This window comes from Camellia sinensis, chromosome 6 (genome assembly GCF_055761805.1).
Source record: "Camellia sinensis isolate YWXY chromosome 6, ASM5576180v1, whole genome shotgun sequence".
Taxonomy (NCBI): domain Eukaryota; kingdom Viridiplantae; phylum Streptophyta; class Magnoliopsida; order Ericales; family Theaceae; genus Camellia; species Camellia sinensis.
Window position 1 is genome coordinate 146,228,302 of NC_138966.1, and position 6,009 is coordinate 146,234,310.

The window sequence follows — 6,009 nt, forward strand, 5'->3', positions numbered from 1 at the left end:
GAAACTGTTAAAATGTGTATTAAGTAAATACTATGAAAAAAGATTCATCAAGGAGGTCAGTCTCCAAAGTCGTTTGGCAAGTGGTGAGCTTAGTTAAAAAATCAAAAAATCACTAAAAAAATTAAAAAGTCAACAATTTATACAAAAAAATCAAAGATTCTACTTTTTCTCTATTTTTTGCACATGTTTTCGTAAAAAATCAAAAAACCATCTCAAATATACTAATTTTTTTTACATCATATTTTAGTCAAAAACTAAAAAAATTATTAAAAAAACCTATCCCCAAATAAGGCCAAAGGGAAAAAAGCAAATTCACCTTCCTCGAGTCGGTCATAACACCTATCACTATATACATTCCACGTAATTATGCCCCACAAAAAAAAAGGTGTCTATAAAATTTAAAGTCGACAGTATGCAAAATGGCCCTTTACTTTTGTCCCTTGCTTTTAATTCAAAGTCTTACTGATCCAATAATTAGTTTTAGTCAGACAATCTACACTCATCTAAGTTACTTTCAAATAAATACGCTGATCTAACAAGAGCTAGTAGATCAGCATATTTCATTTCAAGAACTTGATCTTTGGCCGGTTCAACAGACATGTTTTACCTAAACAAGAAAAACAGTACTCAAGTTTATAAATATACACATATAATTGGAACTAATGGTGCAAGTTGTTCTCCAATCAATGTTACACTTCCTTTTTTTCTCCACTAACGTCTTTAAAGGGAAAAACTATTCAACTCCTTGGAAATACACGTATTTAGTATTTCACCAATTGAACACGACTTTTCTCATGGTGAGAGCTCACAACAGATCATCAATCTTTGCTTCACACAACAGATCATCAATCTTTGCTACTTCGCAAATTACCCCTCCTTGTTGCCTTCCAATAACCACCCTATATTTGCATGCCCTGAGAATATAATAAATCTTTTTTAGCCAAAATAATATGATGTAAAATATATATAAATAAATGAAGATAAATGACAAACAACCAAGCAAATTGAAAACCAAAACTAGAGTAACAAATTCTTGTACCACATTCTTAAACTCGGTTGTCATAAAAATCAGCAATTACCCTAGACCACTTGTTCATGTAAGCATGCCAAATTTTTCGGTATATAGGGTCAAGAGGATAGGACTCTCAGTAAGGCTCACACGCACCAAACCTCTTGAGCCTATGAAAGCTCACTCCACCACTAACATGCATTTCATGACCAAAAATATCTGCAGCAACGTGCAAACGAATTTCCTTTTATTTTAAAACCCATTGGGAAGCCAAATGGATGAACTGATATCCCACAAGGTCACATAATACATAGTAGGATTGTTTGAAATGAAGAGTCTCCACTTGATTCGAAGAACTAAGAAACCATATCCACAAAATGACTCCAAGCAATACCTAGTCCCATCGTCACTAGAGAACCTAGTTCAGGGCTACGATTCAAGTTGTGAAGGGATTATCAGTTCATGGTTCATGGTTTAAATTTAAAATATGAAACAAACAGGACAAGAATAGTAGAGAAATAGAGCAAGGAAAGGAAACACCTAAATAAAAAGAGGATTCACAGACTAAAAATATAATACTAAAGAAAATTAAAATTGGACCTATTTGCGTAATTCCAAGTTGAGGGAGACTGGATGTTGTATAAATGCTACTACCTATGAAAAAACATTTTATTCCTCTTAGAATTAGTTTCATTACAAATATTTATATCACATTATCAAAAAAATTCCTCGAGATTTCAACTGCTTTCTCATTACATTTTTTGGCTTCACACTTTGATGGGTCCCCAAAAACATTTTGATGAGTAATGAATACTGATACATAGAAACATATTGTTTACGTAATAACCCTCTTGAAAATAACTATATATATGGTTTGAAACCTTCCTATAAGTCCCAAACTTCCTAACATGAAAACCCAAGCACTACTGAAAATGAAGTCTCAAACTTCCTAGTTCCCAAATTCATGCTTCTGTAAGGCATTGGCGGCTTACAATCTGTTAAACATTGCAAGAAGAAGCTGATTACCAATTTCATGGGCAGAGGCTTGCCTGGTTGGATGCAAGCCTCCATAGATGGTTTAAAACAAATATACACACACACACACACACATATATATAAACATCTAGCTCTACAAAGTAAATTTTCTTTTCTGATCCACACTTGATTTCCACTACACAGTTGTACTTCCATGCAGACTGGTAGAAAAACCAAATTACAAGACATTTTTAAATTGGCCAATGATTGTCCACAGCTTGTCAGTTTTATCATTTCCTGAAGGGCCTCATACCATCTATTAAAATAGGAAGCTATCCATGATCTTACTGAAAAAACAAGGGGAAAAAATAGAAAACACACACCTCGAAACATATAGGTAATTAGACACTTTTTTTCAACGAGACCATCAGACAATTCCTTTTTCTCTCTCCAGATTGCCAGCACTTCATCAGTTCTAAACCGTTTTGTGAATGTTGATTCATCCAGTGGAGTTGACATCCCATTAGCATAAGCTAGGAGACTAGTATATGCAGTCATTGCCACATTGTCAATTCAGTACCTGTCATCAGTTGCAAACAACTTTCCACCCCTCTCGGAGCACATGATTCCTATCATCTCTTTCAAGCACTCATTGCAGCCCACACCACCAACAATAAGAACATCTTTCTCGTCACAGTGTGCCATTGCCCGTTCTGTAATCTCCACGAGCATCGGAAACACAGTTTCCTAAAACAATATAAATTTTATGTGGAAATTGAGCCACAATTAGATCACGTAAATATTCAACAGACACTTGCAATTTACAAAAAACAGCTATGCCAAATTACCAACTAAACTTTTTATCACCACAAAATATGTATTATTAAAAATTGGAAGCAGTCCAAATGATTACCAGAAGAGAATATCATAATGTTAGATAATGTCTCAATGGGACCACATAATTAAATGTGGTGCTATCATTTATAAGAAGCCTATAATTTAAGTGATTCAATTTAGTTAATAGGCTTAAGGGTATATGTGTTATGGACCTAATGTGTAGATACTAATTGTATAATTTCTATTTCTATGAGGGGTAGAAATAGAAATTAAAACATATTGGTTAAAGTTGGTTTTCATTCCTTTTGAACTTCCACAACCTTTCAGTTTTGAAAACCAATAAATAGAAATTAAAACCAATAATGGTTAAAGTTGGTTTTCATTCCTTTTGAACTTTCACAACATTTCAGTTTTGAAAACCAATTACAACCTTTAAAAGGTTATGGTCCCTATTCCTTCCCAAGTGGAAAAATAAGAACACTGCCATTTTTCTTTCTAAATCCTCTCAAGGAGAAACATAAGGCACCAAAGGGGAAAGGATTAGAAGGCAATAACATAATCAATAACAAAGAGTTCATTGATAATCACGCTTCCGTTTAACCGTTCATCAATGGATTCAGGTATGTCATTTTGTCTTGATTTCTTGATAATACACATGGTAAATGATCCAAAGTGTAAAGTTTATGTTCTGAAATTTATATTAACAATTGGTATCAGAGCATGCATATCATGTGTCTTATCAGAATTGATATGCTTTATTCATTCTATTTAGTTTCCTGGAATCAGATTCTGAATTTTCTTATGGATGTAAATTCTATTTTTTCCTGTTTTGTTCTGTGAAAATGGCAATCTGTTTTCTGGAATTGTAAAATGATTCGGTGGGCAGTTTTTTTTTTTTTCCCCTCTCTCTCAAATGGATGAACATCATGTATTTATATATATATAGATATATCTTGCGATTTGATCGGTTTAATTTTGAACATCATAAAAAAAAAAAACTATTTGTTTTTTTTGTACCCGTCAATTCTATTTATATATGTATATATATATATAATTGGAATTGCTGCAGATTATATAACATATACGGGGTCACAAATTTAGAAATCTTTAAATTTAATGTAATTTCATACGTCTACAGAAATTTAATTTTCTAACACTCTCAATATAAGTCAATTCAAACAAGATGTCACAAAAGTGATCTCTCTTGTCTAGATTATTTTATATGGAATGTTTTGAAGTTCATGTCTGTGTATCTCATGCGGGTATTTATCGGTCCAAAGACATGATTAAGACTTGGCAGAATTACACACACATTTTGTGGTGATAAACATGTGCCAATTGTCAAGAAAACCTAATGTGAATAATAAATCCATCAAAAGATAGATTTGTTATTTGACATAACTTATTGTCAATGTTTGATCATTACAACAAGAATACCACTTACAGTTAATATCACTACCCAAAGGCTTGGTATTAATGTTGTGCTAGGTATCTTGAGATGTTGTCATTAAATTAATTTATTTAGAGATTATCTGTTTGGTAACTTAATGTGAACATGAGGTAATTGCAACATTTTTTGAGGATGTTGAGTTTGGGGGGAGAAATCCAGTTAGAGACATTGTTTTTGAGGAGGAAGCAGGAGTAAGGAAGCAGGAGTAATCCCACTTCCTACTACTACTTTTGACCAATCACAGGTTCCTATACCTGTCATTGCTCGAGAAGTAATTTCGGATCCTCAACCAGACAATGTTGTTCAAGATAATATAGTTCAAACCCCCATTCAAGATGAGGTAATTGTTCCTGAGGAACAAACTGTACAACCTCAACCTCAAGAATCTGTGCCATTAAGGCAATCCACTAGAGAAAGGAGATTGGATAAGTTAGAGGTCGTTGGATATTCCGACTCCGATTTTGCTGGATGCCAAGACAGTAGGAAATCCACATCAGGCTATATTTATCTGTTAGCTGGCGGAGCAATTTCTTGGAGGTCTGCAAAGCAGACGCTCATAGCTTCATCCACCATGGCCGCAGAATTTGTAGCATGTTATGAGGCATCAAACCAAGGGATATGGCTGCGGAATTTTTTCACTGGGTTGCGTATTTTGGAAGGCACTGCAAGACCACTTAAGTTATATTGTGACAATAAGTCTGCAGTTTTATATTCCAATAACAACAGGAGCTCGACAAAATCAAAGCATATTGATATCAAGTTCCTAGTTGTAAAAGAAAGAGTACAGAGTGGACAGATTTCCATAGAGTACATTGGGACAAACTCCATGATAGCGGATCTACTTACGAAGGGACTACCACCCAAGGTCTTTCATGAGCACACTGCTCAGATGGGTGTTGTTCTATTTGAGAACATTCTGGTTTAGTGGGAGTTTGTATTTATATTACTGCTTTATGTCAGCCTTGAGTTTTATCTATGTAATTAGATTAATTTCTGCAGAAATGAAATATTCAGTTTATTACGCTCTGTTATGTATTGTGAAGTATTGATCTCAATAAAGTTAAGTAGGACCAGTTGGAAATAGGCATATATGGATCACATCACATGTAATTTCCATGCTACGCATCCATGATTGATCTATGTCATTTAGCTGTATTAGTATACGTGACCATTGGTGGGTCGAGTTACGATTGATGTAACGAAGACCGCTTTGATCCTATATTAATATAGTTAATGGACAAGATTGTTTGGATACCCTCAAGTTATGATAACAAATTTCTGAGCTCACTAAAGTTAAGCACATTTTTCAGGATACATATGTGGTCTAGTGGGAGATTGTTAGATAATGTCTCAATGGGACCACATAATTAAATGTGGTGTTATCATTTATAAGAAGCCTACAATTTAAGTGATTCAATTTAGTTAATAGGCTTAAGGGTATATGTGTTATGGACCTAATGTGTAGATACTAATTGTATAATTTTTATTTCTATGAGGGGCAAAAATAGAAATTAAAATATATTGGTTAAAGTTGGTTTTCATTCCTTTTGAACTTCCACAACCTTTCAGTTTTGAAAACCAATAAATAGAAATTAAAACCAATAATGGTTAAAGTTGGTTTTCATTCCTTTTGAACTTCCACAACCTTTCAGTTTTGAAAACCAATTACAACCTTTAAAAGGTTATGGTCCCTATTCCTTCCCAAGTGGAAAAATAAGAACACTGCCATTTTTCTTTC

At 33.8% G+C, this 6,009-nt stretch overlaps 1 long non-coding RNA gene across 1 annotated transcript; it reads right to left on the reverse strand.

Moving 5' to 3' along the window:
* Window positions 1-545: 545 nt before the first annotated feature.
* Window positions 546-2,631, reverse strand: LOC145792947 (uncharacterized). The gene is made up of 2 exons (XR_014333274.1): window positions 2,368-2,631; window positions 546-914 (listed from the first exon to the last, which is right to left on the reverse strand). It is a non-coding gene; the product is annotated as an uncharacterized LOC145792947 (long non-coding RNA).
* Window positions 2,632-6,009: the final 3,378 nt, after the last annotated feature.